Source organism: Clupea harengus, chromosome 13, assembly GCF_900700415.2.
Source record: "Clupea harengus chromosome 13, Ch_v2.0.2, whole genome shotgun sequence".
Taxonomy (NCBI): domain Eukaryota; kingdom Metazoa; phylum Chordata; class Actinopteri; order Clupeiformes; family Clupeidae; genus Clupea; species Clupea harengus.
This window is the reverse complement of record NC_045164.1, coordinates 14,134,850-14,153,335: the sequence shown is the minus strand read 5'-3', so window position 1 is coordinate 14,153,335 and position 18,486 is coordinate 14,134,850. Positions and strand designations below refer to the sequence as shown.

The window sequence follows — 18,486 nt, the reverse complement described above, 5'->3', positions numbered from 1 at the left end:
ATGCACAATAGTAAACAGAGAATAAGGAACTGTCACGGTAAAAGGTAAAAGTAATTAGTTTGTCAGGATAATCTAATGTGACACAGCACCCCACCCCCTCATAAAAAGGACATCTTAAGATACAGAACGTAAAATAGTGCAGACACTGATTGACATCTCTGTCCGTTTGTGACCTTAGTGGAGTCAGTTAAACGCACCCCCTTTGGAAGCCACAGCATTGGCTCATTTGCATCGGTCTTCCTTCTGTGCACTGCTGCCAAGCAGATTTCGATCAAATAAGACCTTGTTCTCTTGGTTCAAAACAGAGGCTTTCTGTCAATCCACACAGAACTGCTTCAATCTTAAGGGGAATAGAACACAAACGATATCCCTGCAGCATGGAACATTCTCATACATTCTATTGAATTAATAGAATTTTATATTGAGGACAGAAACATTATAAAACAGCGAGAACCATAGAGAATGTATTATTCAGGTGGAAATATTAAAGTAGTGAATTTTCAACTAGTTTATATCTTACCAAAAACTTCTCATTTCGAGAGTGTAGCTGTATGTTATAACGCCGCATCACTGATTTAATTAGAAATTCGATGTGCAATGAATCAATATAGGAAAACCTGCAGCTAGAAACGCCGGAGACCAATCAACACAAAGTGAGATAACAAGTCATCATTTGTTTGCTCAAAGTTTTTTTCGTTCAAATCTGCAATTGGCATTGCTGCCGCTCCGCCTTCTTCACTACCGGCATTGTAATTACTCTTCCCTCGGAAGCATTATTGCAGATCGCTGTGATTAAGGGCTCAGCACAGCACTGACGGGAAAGAAGAGGAAAACTGATTTCATTTTAAGACCCACTCCTCCTCCTCCTCCTCCCGCCATTCCTTCATTAATTTACAATAAGAAAACCACCAAGATGCCGCTGTCACTCACTGATATCTTTGTCCAGATTGAAATGGTCCTTGTAATAGGTTTCCTCCAAAGCAACGTCATTTTGTAGCGTACCATACATAACTTGTCAAATATCAATACACCTTAGGCTGCCCATCAGAAATGGTTTATAAACACCTTCTTTGGATAACTGTTAAAGTTTCAATTTCCTTTTTCCTTAAAAAAAGAGACACTGAACACTGAACAGGCCAAATTATGTACGCTTATTTTGATGTTTGCATTAAGATTATATTGTGATGGTGTCAAATGTGTGTTACCCTTCCACCCATAATGGGTAATGGATCATCCAACCCTGGGTTGAAATGGCTCACTTGCACTAAATTATGACATGCTGTTCAATAAGGTAGCATTCATTGAAATGACATGCTGTTCAATAAGGTAGCATTCATTGAAATGACCGGGACTAACAAAATATCTGTCACAGAAAATAGAGGCAATTATCATAAATGTATTAGTCAAGTTCATGTCAGCATTGTTCATGTGAGCAATCCACATACTTTAGGCTCACATGTCGCTCTATCTGGAAAATTATTGCTTTCCCTCTCTCTTTCTGACTGTCTATCTATTCTCTCCCTCTCTCAAAACAGCAGTGAATGCCATAGCCACTTTACACTAGTCTTGTTTTGACTAACCCTGTCAAATGCACTAGTTGTTAACAAGTGCTTCAAAAACCATAAGAAATGTCAAACAAGTGATCGATGACTATTTCACATGTTCATTTTAAATTAAAAAAAATAATAAGAAAGAAGTGTTTAAGTTCATAATAACGTTTTGACTCAGATGTGGAGATGGCTAGCTGCTGTGATATTAACAGAATTAAACTTTGATTTACACTGATTAATATACACTTTCATACACGTATTTTCCTTAACCCTATCGGTCACCATAGTGAATGTTTTCAGTTATAAGGATTCTAAAAATGTTACTGAACGATGCATCAACGCAAGGATCTCACTGAAATATGTACAGGGTCACATGTTTAGTGTCACTTGTCACATGACCAGAGCTGTTTACTTCCTGGTGGAGCCATGAGAAGAGGATGGCTGCATCAAAGCTACCAAACAAAAGATTAGTGAAGTGTATTGCATACATAAAGATAGGAGAAACATCTTTGGTACACAGCATCTTTAAGGTGTCTAGTATTGATATATTATTTAGATACATTTGTAATTACTCAGCTTTGTTTAATGTGGTCATAGAATGAGTAAACGGCATATTTTGACAGCAACAATAGTGACGGATGGGAAACACCTAGGGGCATTAAGGTATACACACACATGCATAGTTTTTTGTTCTACCTGATTTTCTACTCTGTTCATTCTTTTAGTTTCACTTTGATTCAAGTTCTGGATATGTTGGATCTAGGTGACAGTCCAGACAAGGCATGTGACATTGCAGTTATCCCTTTAATGAGAAAGATGTTGTCCTCAGTGACTGTGATAGCGATGGGTCAGATATGGACTATGAGGGGGATACAGGCCATTTGCCAGCCAGGCTGTTGAATGCATATGCTGAACTTCTGCAAACAGACTCTTCATGACAAGAGCATTTTCAGTGACGATGACCTCCTCCCCCTGTGAAAGAGTGATGAAGCAGAATGTGACAAATCATTGTGGAGGCAATTCTGGGGACCGCCACTGACAGAGTTCTAAATGTGTAAATAACTGGGCAGGCATGTATAAGAGTTTTGATGATTGCATCTAGGAGAAATATGCCACGTCAACACATTATCCCACCGGTCACAATCCTGACCGCCCATAAAACACCTTTCACCTAATTTCCCTTGAAAATAATTAAAAAAGATTAATTATTTCAAAGGGTTACTAATCTATAAAAATTAAATGTCTGTAAAATGTTCATGTCCATAAAAAATTAAATGGGTTAAGTCCAGTTCACTTTTAATTTAATGAGTCTACGGAGGCATTTGAAAAGATGAGCTAGGAAAGGAGTTAATAAAACAGTTTACTCTTTCAGAGAAGGGATAAATGAGAAATTAAATAAAGAAGTATTTGAATCAATAGCAGCTAAATAATAGGCCACTCTGACACAAACTCATCTCAATGATGCATGGGCTCACAACCCACACAATTTCGAATCTTCAGACGCAACTTTAAGACAAATTTATCATAATTGTTTTCCTTTAGTCTGTGGTCTTTTAGCAGTATTTCCACCAAGGGGATTTGGGTTTACCACTGCAGCGTCCTTCCACTCAGTGCTTTTTACTGATTCTTGCTATATTACCAGCTAATGCTGAACAATCACATGATCCACACTCAGAAATCCACATGACAGAATGTGCAAACCACCGATAGAAGAGATAGGCAATGTCATGTTAATGTTTTTGTTTCTTGACTGGGAACTGCCATGGTCCTCTAAGTGTGGTTGTGTGACAGGCAGTATTGATGACAGGAGAGGGTTAGTAAAACTTGAATCTTATAATGATAAAATACAATTCCCTTTTATTCATCTTCCTGCATCTACCAGCCATGCCTCCTCTCCTGGGGGTATCACACTGATTCGTCACCAACTGTTCATGTGAGTCATAGGCTGGTTCAAAAACAAAGTCTAACAACAAAAGAGCCACAGCAACAAGACGAAACTGAGTTATGTTATTTCCTGATATTGCCTCACATCCTAACTACAACATATGCAAAGAAATATGAAATATTCCAAACATAATGACTCCATCCAAGGCATGGATTTATGAGGTACTTATACACTCAGTGTGTTATGAGGAACTGCCAAGGTAAGTAGGTATGTAAAGTGCTGCCATAACAATGTAATGCAATATCAGAGAGCATTGTCACAAATGGCTACTTTCACTCTAGAGTGTTATGCTATGCTCTGGCTATAGATATGAATTGAGAGAAATAAGAATTTTGTGGACATGGACAAATAGAAGGATCTTTTATTTCAGTTTATGAAACATGGAACCAAATCCCACCAAGTCATATTTGTATTTTTTCAGTATATATACTGATGTATAGGCTGAGTGTTCACATCCAAGGCCTATTCTCAACCACACACAAAATCAGTGGCCCTGTAGATTGACAGGAACCCAGAAACCCTTGGACTGAATTATCTTAACAAACCAAGACAAACTCAAATACAGTAACATCACAGCTCATACCACTAAAATGTTGTAGATGAACCCTCAGAAAGAAGAGAGGAAATGGGTGGAAGCAGAAAAAGGAGCGTGAGAGAGTGAGAGAGAGTGCGAAAAGACAGAGGGGGAGTTCTGCCTCTGCATGTGTCTGCTTCCTGACAGCATGATATCCCCACGGAAGCTGACACACAGCCAGTCACACCAGTGTATCAGCTGTCTGGGAAGCATGTCTGCTGCTGAGAGCGAAGACACTCACGGCCAAACAGATGGCTTAAAAATAGCTTTCAAACTGGGAGGTGCCAATATATGCCAGATTTATTCCGGGAGTTAGCGATGAGGTATCGCAACCATCGCCCACTGTTTGTTTACAGTCCCACATGCTGGAGATCTCTCTCTCTCTCAATATGCCTTGTACCTCATATGAAAACAACAATATATCCCTCTGAATCATGTCATGCTGTGTTTTGTCACATCGGACAAAACAAAGTCAAACAGCTTTTCTAGCAAGAAACAACTTTGCAGTGAACATTATCACTTCATAAACCTCCGGCAGGTAGAACTGTCTACTGTTTGACAATTTGATGGATTCAGCAGAAGACGCAAAACTCTGCTCCAAGTGAAGAATCACAGTACAGAACTGTCATCCCCACTGAAGGTTTGGACATCCATTCCTTCTGTGGTTCCATGATTTAATAAAACACAGCATCACAATTTGATTAGGATGTCTGCAGGGTCACTGCGGACGGAGAAGGTGAAGCAACGGATGTGGTATGATTTAATTACTGCCTTTATTTATTTATTTATTTACTTAGCAGTTGCCACGAGGTCATCACACCTTTCTCCTGTTTGGGGAATGGATGTGTGTCTACATAGAGGCCGTTGATTGAGTGCCTGGCTTTGGGTGAAGAGCAGAGGGATAAGCGGAGAAGGATTAAGGATATCAAAAAGCAAGTTCCCTGGGCTACTTCTGCCCATTATTACAAAGTAATAGAGATTGTATGGCCCACTAGAAAACCAGACAGCCACATGGCCCGGGAGAGCAGCCGAACACTTGAAGAATACCTCTGCGGCAGCAGTAAAACGCCCCTGTTAATGTAGTTGGATCTGCAGGAGGTAAAACATTTCCACAGCAGGGATATGGGAGGTCCTTGAAGAGTTTCAGGATATTGATGGCCTACTGTGGGTTGAGCCTGCTCTCCCTTTTATGACTCAGTGGTCTTTGTGCCTCTGGCCATCTCCTGGCATTATCACTGCAGTCGGCCATTACCATAATTGATTAGACAAGAAGTCAGACCAGACCAGAGCCGTTAGTTTCCCCAACTGTCTTTAATGATCACCTCATTATGTGGTTCCCAATGGCAACTTCACGCATGGACTCTCACAGAAGGAAACTCTCAAGATATTTAGGGGTGGCGCATGGAGATCAATGAGAGTGTTGGCCCAATCGTTTCCTGGGAGTGTCACCCTGTGGGGACCGAGTTACACCAAAAGAGATGAAATACCGTGTCACACAATCCCAACCTGGCAGGCAGGAGCCTAGAACTGAGAGAAGGGCACAGGGGGCGGCTCTTGAGTGATCCTTTGGCAGGTGGGAGGCTTGCGGCATACCCCCCAGGGATCTCTCCTCCAAGGTGATGGGGAGCAAGAGAGAGAGAGGGAAGAATGGGGGGTTGGCATCAGCCCCATGTTGCCCACAGCACTTAAGCACTGTGTAGCTGCGTGTAGGATCAATTCTCATCACATTTTGTAATTACGTGGCGCGTTGCAGCCAGGGCACATATTCACCCAGTAAATTGAAGAATGGAGAAGCCGAGCAGAAATGCCATGATTTTTATTGCAAGGCAGTAATTGCTCTGCCTGACTGCATCTGCCACGTGAGCGAGTGTTGAGGGGGAGCGGGGGGTGTGATTCATCTGGTTGCCTGAACAGCTGAGTGAGTCAGAGGGTTCCACCTTTGTCTCTTCCCTCCGAGCATCAAGCGATGCAATATTTCCATGGCTAATGTATCGCGCTGGTGTAGGTCATCCCTTATCTCAATGAGGCACGTTATTGTTTTGACACACTGTGTGCCCAACGATGCGTGTCAGGACATTCAGACAATGATCTACATCAGTCTACATTATCTCTCGTCATTATCTCAATACTGGGTACCTCCTGTCAAAATCACAGTCATCAGATCCCATGACCATTAAATAGGACATTAATGAGAGACATTTTCGAACACTTCCAAAGACTCCGAAAACCTTTCACACAGAATACATTACAATCTACATATAAAAGCACCGCTATTGCGAATGCTGCAACTATTTCCTTTCCTACAACAACTGATGTTTTGACCACACCTGGCGCTGGAAATGGGCTCATCCTCTCCTTGGGCTCCTCTGGCGCTGGCATAGGAGGTGAACCCGGGGCATCCAAGGCCAGGTTGTCACAGACAAATGAGAGGAGGAGTGTGGAGGATGTTGGGAGAGCACACGGCTCTAAGAATAGAGAGGGAGGGAAGCCAGGCTGACAGCAGTGCAAGAGTATCCCAGTGGGCTCGACACATGGTCCAAAGGCCCCAGCTGTAGTCCAGACCACACTGGGTAATTACATGATCCACACCGCCTCGCCACTCCCCCCCCCCCGCCTCTGGCATCATCATTATCTCATTTATGAAACGTCTATTTATCTAAGCTCAGTTGGCTCCATGTTTATTGTCACTCTGCTCTTCTGTTCATCCACACCCACACAGCAACACACCACAAGAAGATTCTACATTCCAAATGAACGAGCTGCTGAGGAGACCCAGGAGGGTCTTTTATAGACAATTATAAAACAATTGGGTTCTATTGAATTATTTAGCTGTTTCTGATTGGACAAGAGACGTTCCATGAGTTGGAATATCCCAGGACATCCCAACTCGGACTTTTCACAGCTAATAATAAATCACTCCTCGATGAAACATTCTATAGCGCGTTGATACAATTAAGCGATAACCGTTAATTCAAAGTTCTTATAATTCCAAAAGACGTTGACAATGGAACTATTTTTTGTTGCGGAGAAACAATGGCGAAATAAACATTTTTTAATCAATAACTTCGTGTTTAAATGTTAATTGGTTGACTATAAAATTGTTTTATAAAAGCAATATAGTACTCGTGCGAGTGGGGTAGGTAAGGGATATTCCCACGGGTGGTGTTCGGCCGTAGCCACGAGGCCTCGTGGCTACGGCCGAACACCACCCGTGGGAATATCCCTTACCTACCCCACTCGCACTCGTACTATATTGCTTAATTGTGGCAACTGACGTCAGGGCCACTAGTCTAGTGGGGCAAGATATGCACAGTCAACAATGGTGCCTTGGAGGGATTTGTGAGATTGAAGGCTGGTTTTCAGAGAGAAAAGGCTGATGGATGTCACCGCAATACTCTAACCAAGTTTCAACAAATCATCCCCATGTGTGTACTGTAAGGTCACATCTGGTTCTGCGTGAGACTAGAGGGAATCTGTCCCAGTCTCCTGATGATCTGGCGGGTCCCACAGGGCTCCTGTGGAAGGCACTGCACTCTGAGCTCTGAGGACAGGTAGGCAGCTGTGAGGCAGAGAGAGAGAGCGCGCTCACAGCACTGCTCTTATCACACGCTGGTTAAGACCTGGGAACAGTCTGTGGCCAGCACGGTTTGGAGACAGTTATGAGATATTTCTTGCAGTAACACCATGTTCCATGTTGTGTCATGGATGTGTTGGGAACCAATTCATTCTCAGCAAAAGCCTTCTCAGCTGGTTCCTTTCATTGGTGTGAACTGGCCTAGGCATGATCATTTTTTATTTGATTTCTCCACTTCTTCATGCTGCCGGAGATATAAATGGAGTTGTCAATAATGTCTAGCGCGTCACACACACTTAATTGCTAGTTCACACACGCTTTAGCCTTCCAGTCAGGTGTTCTTCCTGCACTGGTTACATTTTGTACTGTCTTACACACACGTCAGCCAGGTTCTGTGGGCTCTGCCTGACATTTATCACACCTGGCATTTTTCATCAAGGTACATTTAGAAAGGACAGAATCAAACCCACCACAGACAGCACCAACCACATCACACAAGCACTTTGTTTGACCCAATGGATTCTCTGTCACCTCAAATCAGTTTGGCAGGACATTCAGTGATGCCGTGGGATTTATTACCAGGCAGGATGTGTACCCCTTTTTTGATAAACTCTCCAAATGTCAGATTTTTGTATAGATTCACACATACGTAAATACACCCAAAGACCCAAAGGCTTTGAAAAAAAAAATGCAATGCATGACTACCTGAGTAACTGTGCATAAACCCACCTACTTGTGCTTACTACGAGATGGCAAATCATATGCAGACATCTCGACAGGATTGCAAACCAGTGGAAATAACTGGACCATGCAGGTTTCTTGTTTACATGTTTCCTTTGCCCTTGATCACTGACCCTCGGTTGAGCCAGAGGACTTCTTTAACACGGTGAAAAGGTAATTATGCGCGTGAATATGTGGTTTTCCTGTGGTGCATCCTTTCCAGGCTGATGTCATCCCTATAATTTATGCATGTTGGAGTATCAAATCTTGTTTTTTCACTGCTTTTGCACTTGGGAATATTTGACGTGGACGGGTTCAGTAGCACTTCTATATGTGTTAGGTGTTTAAGCAAATGGTTTCTGATCAGTCATCCCTAGAGAGTAAGAATGGCTCCCATGCCAATACTGGATCCAAATGAGCTGTATGTAATTACAGCCATTCAAATTAATATATGTTTACAGCATCACGGCAAACGTCAACTCCCTTGTCAAATTGCCCACAATTCATTTAACTATTCATAATTCATTTTGATATGTGAAATGCAAAGTCAGTGAGGTTTTCTATTTCTCCTAAACTAACCCCCTGTGTCTCCTTATTGTCTCAATGGGGCAGAACCTGTGCTCTGAGGCAGATGGTTGTAGACACTGAATATAATCTGGTGAAACTGTACAGTTATAGAATTCTACATTTGTTGAAAACAGGAACTACTAGAATCCATGGTCAAATTAGTCACTGGATGATTCGGAATGGACGAAGTTTGAAAGTCTGAGGAATGAAAAGACGCCTGGTGCATTGAGCACGATTCCTCCACCAGAGCCCGTGCCCTCTCAGTCTGATGAATGCAGACATGTAGTTCTGAGCCACTGAGGCTTTGGATGGGGGTAGATGTGGGTCTGGAGCCACAGATGAGAAGCAGCAGCCCTGTCCTTGTACCTCTCCATATCTCACTACCCCCTGCTCTAACAAGCAGACATCCTCAGAAGCCCCCCATCTCCTCTGCACTCATACTGATAAGGCCCTGGAAACAGACAGCACCACACACATAAGAACCACAGCAAGAGAAAGAGAAGAAAATGAGAGGGAAGAAAGACCGCCACATGGAGTGAAAGAAAGAAATGGAGAACAGTGGGAGACAGATGAAGGGAAAAAAACAGCGGTGTGTGTGCATGAGAGTGAGGGGGAGAGCGAAGTGAACGAGTGAGAGTGGAAACGAGGGGGGGGGGGGGGCTAATACATTAGCGTAGCGCTGCTGAGGAGCTGCCCTGGTTCCCCTGGAAAGCCCTGTCACCCACTGGCACATCCACTGGCACTGATCTGACAGCTCCTTGGAGAACTTCCAGAGCCCCGCTTCATCCCCCTCACATCATAATTCAGAGGTGCATGATTAATGGTGGGCTTGACACAGAATGAAAGCAAGACTTCATTCTGAAGTTTGCAACATCAGAATATGAACTGATCTCGCAGTTTAGTAATATCCCGACTTTTTTTCTGTGAATTCTGATTTATTCTTAATTTCATGGAGGCGTTTAGTTTATGAAGGCAGTATCTTTGTATCTGCATGTCAACACTGCAGTCAAACGCAGTGATGTTGCCACCACACAAATGAACTCATTAATATGAGTATGGCATTTAAATCGATGCGTAATTTTCATTATAAATAAGGCAAGTAGGTCAGCACCAGATAGAAATATGCGTATCTAACACTCTGACATTTAATTACATCTGCTCAAGTGATTAAGGAATGGTCATCAAAGGAAATATGAACCTGTAGCACTGCCTGCTCAAATCGTGACTGCTGCATTAATTAACCCTCCGTGTCTGCAGCACACAGGCTGAGATCTACAGCAAACAATGAGCGAAGGAATGAGTTCAATTTTATACAGATTTAACAGATTATTAAAAAACCTTCACAAGACTCACAAAAAGAGCTTTTTATCTTTTAATATATTCCTTCTAACCAGTAGTACATTTTCATGGAATAAAACATGTTTTGCTTCTTTGAACCCAAATCCACAGCACCTTCAGTGTCAAACCCATTTCTTATTTGGCAGGGCTTACACTTTGGTCCCTTGTTTTGATAGTAACAGAATGTTTTAGTATTAAAGCCAGCAGTGTTAAGAACTGCTGCTGATGCTATGAGTTCAGTGAAGATGCCTTTGGATTGCGTAGGCAATGACATGACATGAGGAACAGATAAAAGGTGTCTGTCTGGCTATATTCTGCTGTGGCCATATACCACCTTAGCACCACAATGTGAGCACAATGTGCCAAGCCAACAGGAGATGGGGCGTGCGGATAAGGAGGTGTACTGTGTCAAAACAGTGGGAAGAGGAGGTGAGAGAGTGGTGAGAGCAGAAGACATGTGTGCTTCTGCTCCTCTGCTCTGAGCCTACCCGTGCTCTCCGCAGACTCGTGCCTTCTCCTCTAACTCCACTGTAATTGGTCTCGCATCTGCCACTGGCTACAGGAGGATTTACCCGCTCCCTGTCTTTCCCCTCTCTGCTGAATGTGAGAACATGTGTGTGAGTATGTGTGTGAGTATGTGTGTGTTTATATGTGTGTGAGTATGTGTGTGTTTATATGCGTGTGTGTCACTTATTGTACGCATAATTTCACCTGTCTTGTCATCTGAAATTGTAATGTTGTTGTGGTATTCGTAGGGGGCAAGGAAGGGGTGGCAGTCATAAATCACTATAGCAGGCATTCTGTCCTGCCCTTTGCCTTTCTCTTGTGTGACTCAGATGCTTGGGGAAGCTTGTGGCTGTGCCATTTAAGCCGACAGCAGCTTCATGTCACCAGGCCATGGGCACGCAAGCTGAATGCGAGACTGCGGTGCAGAAACGGTGCACCGAAATGCCAGGCGCCAGTTGTCATTTGTGCAAAATGTTTGGCATACGGAGGCAGTGGCCCCGACAGATGCCACTCCCTGAGGCTACATGGTGTCAGCGCAACCTGCCATGCCGAGCATTTTAAAATAATGGGCAGAGTGCCACCCCGCATCTCCGTCACAGATGAGCGTCATCAACAGGCCGGGATAACAGACAGAGTTTTAGCCATGTTATTCATGACAAACAGATCAAGCTAAATTTTGCAATGCTTGTAAAGGTAGCAGGAAACCAACATTCAAGGTCACCTCTGGCTTTGATCACAGCTCTACTGCTGTGTATAAATAATTCAAAACGTGCATGTGTTCACCAGCACTCTCACATGAAGTCACACTGAGAGGTGTCTGACTAGCATACACCGCAGACTCATGTTTGTTTATTGATGTAAATTAAGTTTGCAACTGAGTGAGCCTGAGCGGAGATGTGGAGGAAGATTTGCCACTACCAGTCAGATCTCAGCGCTAATGCCCAGATTAATTCAGTTCCGAACACTCTAGGTGAGGCAAATGTATTCATATAGCAAAATTCATACACGTCGGTAATTCAAAATGAGCAGATAAAAGAACATAGAAAAGTAAAAGATTAAAAAAGGAAAAGTGCGGTTGTATAATAAGTAATACGACAACTAAATCTATGCCTTCAGTGGCACAGGATATTTTACATGTGGCTCAGAAGATGTCAGAATCATAAGAGAAATCAAAGTTTCACAGCATCTCCAACAGAGTGAAATCATTTACACCAAATGAGGCCATTTTACCTGGGAGCTTCCAGAGAGATGAGAGGAAAGCTTTCGGGAGGCAGGGAAAAATGTGCTCTTGATGACACTGCTCACGGCCTCGTTTCAAACTGAGTTTTCCAGAAGTGGAACAAGAGGCTGCATTATTCACAGCGTCAGCAAGACAAACAGCATCCACTCAAAAAACTCAGAGACCTTGTTTCCATTTACCTCATCACATTAACCATTTATCACAAGGCACTCTCTCTTCTCAAATGTCTTTTTTTTATTAAAACATGATAAAAAAATAATTCATGACACCAAACTGGAAATAAAAACAAAAATACTGAGGCTTGTCAAATCTTCTAGGATTTATTCTGTCACCTTTTTAACAACTTCCTTAATGTCTTCAGTGATAGCACGTTCTTAGTTGATTCATTCCAGTAGAGTACAGTGACTACACAGCAGAAAAAAGCCATTAAACACCAGATTTTATGAAATGAAATGGATTTGGCTAAGACCCTGCAGTACCTAACTGCCAATGTAAGTACTGCAGAGCCAGCATGCCTAGGGAGTCTAGCATGCCTGGCAGATATGATTCTGTGGAATTCCTGTGGTCTAGTTGCTACCTAGTTTTCTTCGCCAAATGGGTCAGCATCAACTTCCATGCCTGATCAGTCTTGTTTCTCAATCTCTGGCCTCAATCTCGCTCATGAGTCATTTCTGACGTCTTGATTGTGTGAGTCCTTGGCCCGCCGAGATGGCCAATCACAAAATATACTGGAAGGGCTTTTCATTCAGGCTCTTTTTCTGCCCTTCAATTCCCTGGAATAAATGTGTTAGAACTAGAGTGACAAAACACAATGGTCCCCCCCCTCCCCCTCTCTCCCCCCTCTCGGTTCACCTCCCATCATTCACAGGCCTGGCTCCGCCCCCTGCCAGGAGCAGGGTCAGTATGGGAGTGATGGGAGAACTTGTCAGGTAAAGATTACTTTCCCATCAACAAGGGTGAAACTGAGGTATGTGGGAGCGTGGCTCACAGTACCCCTGTGGCAGTTCATCAGCACGCTTCGCAGGCTAAGACTGATCAAAGAGTCACAGGTCAGGCACGAGTTTCTGGGGGGGGGGGGGGGGGGGATTAAACCATTTGAAGTTGTATAGTACATACACGTATTTGCTTGTATTTACCTGATGCCAAGACAACAACACTCTATTTCAAAGTCTCTCTCTGTTTCTCACTCTGTCTCATTAGAGCCATGAGATGAAGGGCTCTTTGCAACCTTTTTATCTGTCAGCTAGCACTGTTCAGCTCACTGAAAACCTTTCCTGCCCTAGAGAAAAATTGTTTGTCAGCAGAACAATCTGTAGGTGGAAAACATTCTATATAGAAACTTCAAAAGTTCAAAAGTGGCTCTAAGGGTAGAAGCTTTTAAAAGGCTACACAGCTTATTCGACACTGCAACGGATTTACTAATGCAGTAGTCAGTTTTTTCATGAGATCATGTTGTGCATGGAATGGTGAAGAAATGGTCCACCACATCATTGGCATCTCAGAGTGCCACCAAACAGCGAACACCATTCATTAAGTCGCTCCATTGGTTCCTGTTTATTGGTTTATTTCTGCTTGTCTTTATGTGTCAACAGAGCATTTAGATTTAGATGAACTGTGAGCATGTTGTTCAAATGTGAGTCTCAATGCTACACATCAGGCCCACGGCTCCCAACCCATCATTTAAACATGCTGCCTCCTCTAGTGCCTGCAGCTACAGTTGACAGCACCACCCCTGAGAGGCTAGAGAGACACACACTCCATTGTGATTGGTCTGCTTTCGTTAGTGATGCTCTAATCAGCGTGTGTGGATTTAGCCTTATCCGTGGCAAATTAGGAATGCAGTGCATGTGTTTACAGACACTTCAGTATCAACATAGGTAGTTCCAGGACTACGTGTTACTCATGAAACGCATTATTTTTCTCATACTGTACATCTCGATTCACCCTCTGTCTGAAACACCCCAGCTCTGTTAGAGCTCCAGTGTCTTTAAGCCCCCCCCCCTCCATGATGCTCTGATTGGTCAGCTATGTGGGCAATAAGGATTGTGATACTAGGTTGTGTCATCTTGTAACAAAGGAAAAAGTTCTGACGAGGCATTTCAGGCAGCTAAGAAAAGTGGTTTCTGTGTGAGAGAGTTACTTCATCTGGTGTGTTCTATGGACAGAATGTAGTTCTGTCTCTGAATGTCATGCGACCTTAGAAGTAGATCCAGTCAGTCTTTTTTTCTGCACAATTTATGTTGATTCACGCTCCCAGAATGGCATGGGCTGACATCAAACAAACCAGTGGACATGAACTACAGCAGGAAAGAAAAAAGGGCAGTCATAGATGACTGGCAAAACATCAATATGGGTTTTTCATACTGTTATGACTCTCCCAGAAGAGCTTTAAACGACTTCACTTGTCTGATATTTCAAAATATTATTACAAATCCACCTTAACTACCCTTTCCAGTAGAACTTTTAAAATAAATCTTTAAAATATGATGGCCTCACCACAGACAGAGGGGCTAGGCTCTCTGCACCTTTAAAATATTAGAAGATAGCATGTACTCACCGAATTGAAACATAAATTGTTTAAGACCTTGAAACTTGCATCTGGCCCCCGAGGACTAGAAAGACTCAAATCACATTTCATCACAATAACACCTCTTTGTCTGTGTCATTACACAAATGCTGGCATTTTTACATTCAAAGCTCAGTTGAGGATTCCTTGCAAATCATCAACCGATAAAGGTATCCAAAATGAACCCACACACTGTCTAATTATGTGGAAGCACATCGCCTGTGACATTTAAATCACCGGAACAGCATAGGCAGCCTTTCCATTATGATGGGAGGGGCACAGCGTCTTCCACTCCAAACAGAGCATTTCTGAATCTTGCTACGCCATTCCATCCGGCATGACCCGACACACTCACTCTGTCTCATTACATTGATTGTAATCCCAGCCAAAGATGAGCTGGGGAGTGATGGGCTGAATGAGGCAGGTTACTGGGCATTAACCTACACCGAATATTTTGTGATCAGAGAGCAAAGTGGTAATGGATTGAATGAGATTCTTCTCACCTTGACCAGAAGGTTATCACGGTGTCTTGCCTTGAATTAAATGACTGAATGCTACAGTTCTCTCATGGGATTGAGCGGAGTACTGTGATGAATGGAGCTCATCGAGCAGTTGTGTGGTTTTGCCGTGTACCAATTACAGCCAGCTCCTTGACAGCTACCCTTAGACTGCAGCTTATAGGAGATACAGATCTAATTAGAATGAGATAGAAGATAAGAGGAATTAGACCCCACATCTTCCAAAAGTGGTTCTAGTGCTAAATCTGCAGACTCATCCCCCTCCCCATCTCCTGACCTTCTGGGAGTGATAATGCTTTAGCGTTTTTGGGCAATTTCAGGGTTGCCACATCATACTGCTAAATTAATACTCTCTGTATTCACTTGAGATTGTCATGTATACACAGATAGACAACAATACTTTGTGCCAAATTGCAGAAACTGCACCGACTTTTTGGAGGTAACTATTTTATCTTTAAAAAACATTTGCACTAGTAAAAGTGCACACAGGTACATTTTGTGGTTCGTGTAGAAAAAAGTTCCTTGCTGCAAATAACTGTGACATTTAGCAGTGATGATTGTGGTGCCCTTTAATCAGCCTCGCTCCTCCTGGAGTGGCCAATCAGCATTCAGAGAGCAAAGTGTTCTCATGTGACTGCCATCTCCATCAGAGAGCGGGAGCTGGGACCTCAGCTGGCTACAGATGCTGAGCTTTCTGCTAGCTACAGTAGCACAGAAGGAAAGGCAACAGAAACGGAGGGAGAGCATCAGGGATCAGCAAAGATGGATGTCTTTTTGAGATTTTACTAATCAAAGGCGCTGGAACTACAGTAAAGATTTACGTGTTGGTTTGTTTGTGTGAGAGGGATTGGGCAGAAAGAGAGAGAAAAGGGAGAGAGAGTGCTCACTTAATAGTAAATGTACATCTAGATCCATAGGAACAACCCTCAGACAATGATCTCAGTACACTTATAATTATCAAATAAACACTGGAGTCCGCATACTACCTGGCATACTTATAATCATCAAACAAACACTGGAGGTAGCATACCAACTGAATTCCTTAATGATAACTTGGGGTGGCCTGCGGTATAGGCGACATAGGTGGTTGCCTAGGGCACAAAATGCCAGAGGGGCGCCGCAGATGAGATTTTTTCGAAAGTGGTCCCTCTCATGATGACTATTGACTTGTGTCACCCTTCTACTCTTCTGCTGGGCTATAGCCAATCAAAACAGTCCATTGCTATGCGTAGCCTCTCTGCTGTGTGTGTGCTACGCTACACCTTCTGAAGAAAGTTCCAAGGATTCGCCAGAGGGTTTTCAAAGTGACAGGATGCCTAATCAATCAAATCTACAATTTGCTGTGCTGGGGTCTGGAAAGGTGTAGGCTACAGTCATGGCCTAGCCTACACCATCAGAAACAAGAAGGTTACCAACACAAGTTTCTGTCACATCAACAAGTGAGAGGTATGTAGCCTAATATTTGCCGGTGTCCCCAGTTAATAGATAAAACAGCACACAAATCTATGGGAATGGCGCATAGACTAAATGAGGATACGACTTCATGCAATATAATGCAATGAGCAAGTCTTATGACACACACACATTGTGAGTCCATGTTTTAGGTACGTCAGCAAGAATTTGAACTTCATAAAATACACGTAATGTTATAGTTACTGGAAAGAGAACTAACAAAGCAACCAAATACAAAAAAAATTACCTCTAGCCCATGATTAAAGAAACTACAGCTAATTAACCAGTCAATAACAGACCTGTTTTATAATGGATGTGAATGGGAACAAGTGCAACTCATTTTGGGGCTTTTTGACTACCGTAGATCATAGGAGAGTGCATCATTCCCTTATGAGACGATCTGATACGAATCTAGATACATGGGCTATGATTAAGATACAAATCAGGGACGATACCTTTTAAATATAGAACTAATCGGTGTGATTCGATTTGGTGTGATGTGATACAATGCAATCTGATACAGTTATTAACATGCGTTTAATGAATACATTCATTTTCCATTATAAATTAAAATAAGCCAATTCTATAAAGGTGGTATTGTTTACCTTCAAATAAAGCTTGGGGAATCCCAAGTATTTTTGTTACTTTATAGCACAGGGGAAAAAAATAGAGGACAAATGTAGTCGATCATTTCATATGTGTTTATTACTTTTCCAATAGACCCAGATAGACAAAAAAAATACTTACTGTATGAACAAATATTTAGATATTATGAATATAAACTGAATTAATATGAAGACTGTCTCACACACCCATGCCCTCACTTTGGTAGGCTGTTTAATTAGGGGGAGAAAAATGAAAAAATATTACTAAAAAAACACAGCCCTTTAATATATTGATATTAATATAATTAATATAATTCATGAACTTCGCAAAGCCCCTTTTCCACTGAAAACAAGATTAATACTAATATTTAACGCCAGCTCCAGATTAGTGTCGTCCCTCTACTCAGCTGCTGACCTAAAGCCAGTAAAAACAGCCCATTGCTTTGTGAAGCCGTAGCCTCTGCTGCACGTGCACACTACTCCTAAATATTTTTGAAGGGTTCGCAGAGAGACAGGAGAGTGACAGGACGAGAGGAATCTATGATCTGATGTGTGGGGGTATGGTCTGGAGAGCTGTAGCCCAAGTAATGGCTTACACCTTCATAAACAAGTAGGCTACTAACACAATGTGTGAGACACTGAGTTGCCAACTTTCAAGGCTTACTTGGCTTGTGAATAGGTGAAATTGACCAAAACAGGTGTATTTCTTGGCGAGAGACGCATTGAAGTCAATGGACTTTTTTTTCATGCTAGCGTGAGACAGGACATAAAAGCGTGAGATTTGGCAACCCTGGAGATAACTCCATGTGGTTAGCGAGGTTCTGTTACATCAACAATGAGAGGTTTGTAATATTAGCCTGTGTCCTCAGTTTACAGATAAATTAGCACACAGCTCTTAGGCTATAATGTCTGTTGCAGCTACAATTAGCTGATTTCTGTAACATTACCAGTCCTGTTGCATGTTAGATGGTTACGGCGCATAGACTAACTGAATATTTGACTTAATCCAATATACTGCAATAAGAGATCGCAATTCACTGGCGTGCCTACAGTAGGCTACATGTCAGTGATCAGTATCTAACGGTGGTATCCAAATTTGCAATAGTAATAATGTTACCAAAACATTGTTGCACACACCAACTGGAGTTAAATATATTCCACTCTATTTTGCTATCTCAGCTAATTGTGGTGTGTTTAATTTGACATAATGTGCATAATTATTATTATGTTGTTGTTGGGCGCCAATGTAAAGTCTCGCAGGCCCCAACTCTGTCCGGTCCTGATGATAACAGATATGTGTGTGAGGCGCCAATGCATCACGAAGGCGACA

General features: G+C 42.5%; 1 protein-coding gene across 1 annotated transcript in view; it reads right to left on the bottom strand.

Moving 5' to 3' along the window:
• The window catches only part of plpp4 (phospholipid phosphatase 4), a 43,626-nt gene that overhangs the window by 22,879 nt on the left and 2,261 nt on the right, over nucleotides 1–18,486 (bottom strand). The window lies entirely within an intron of this gene.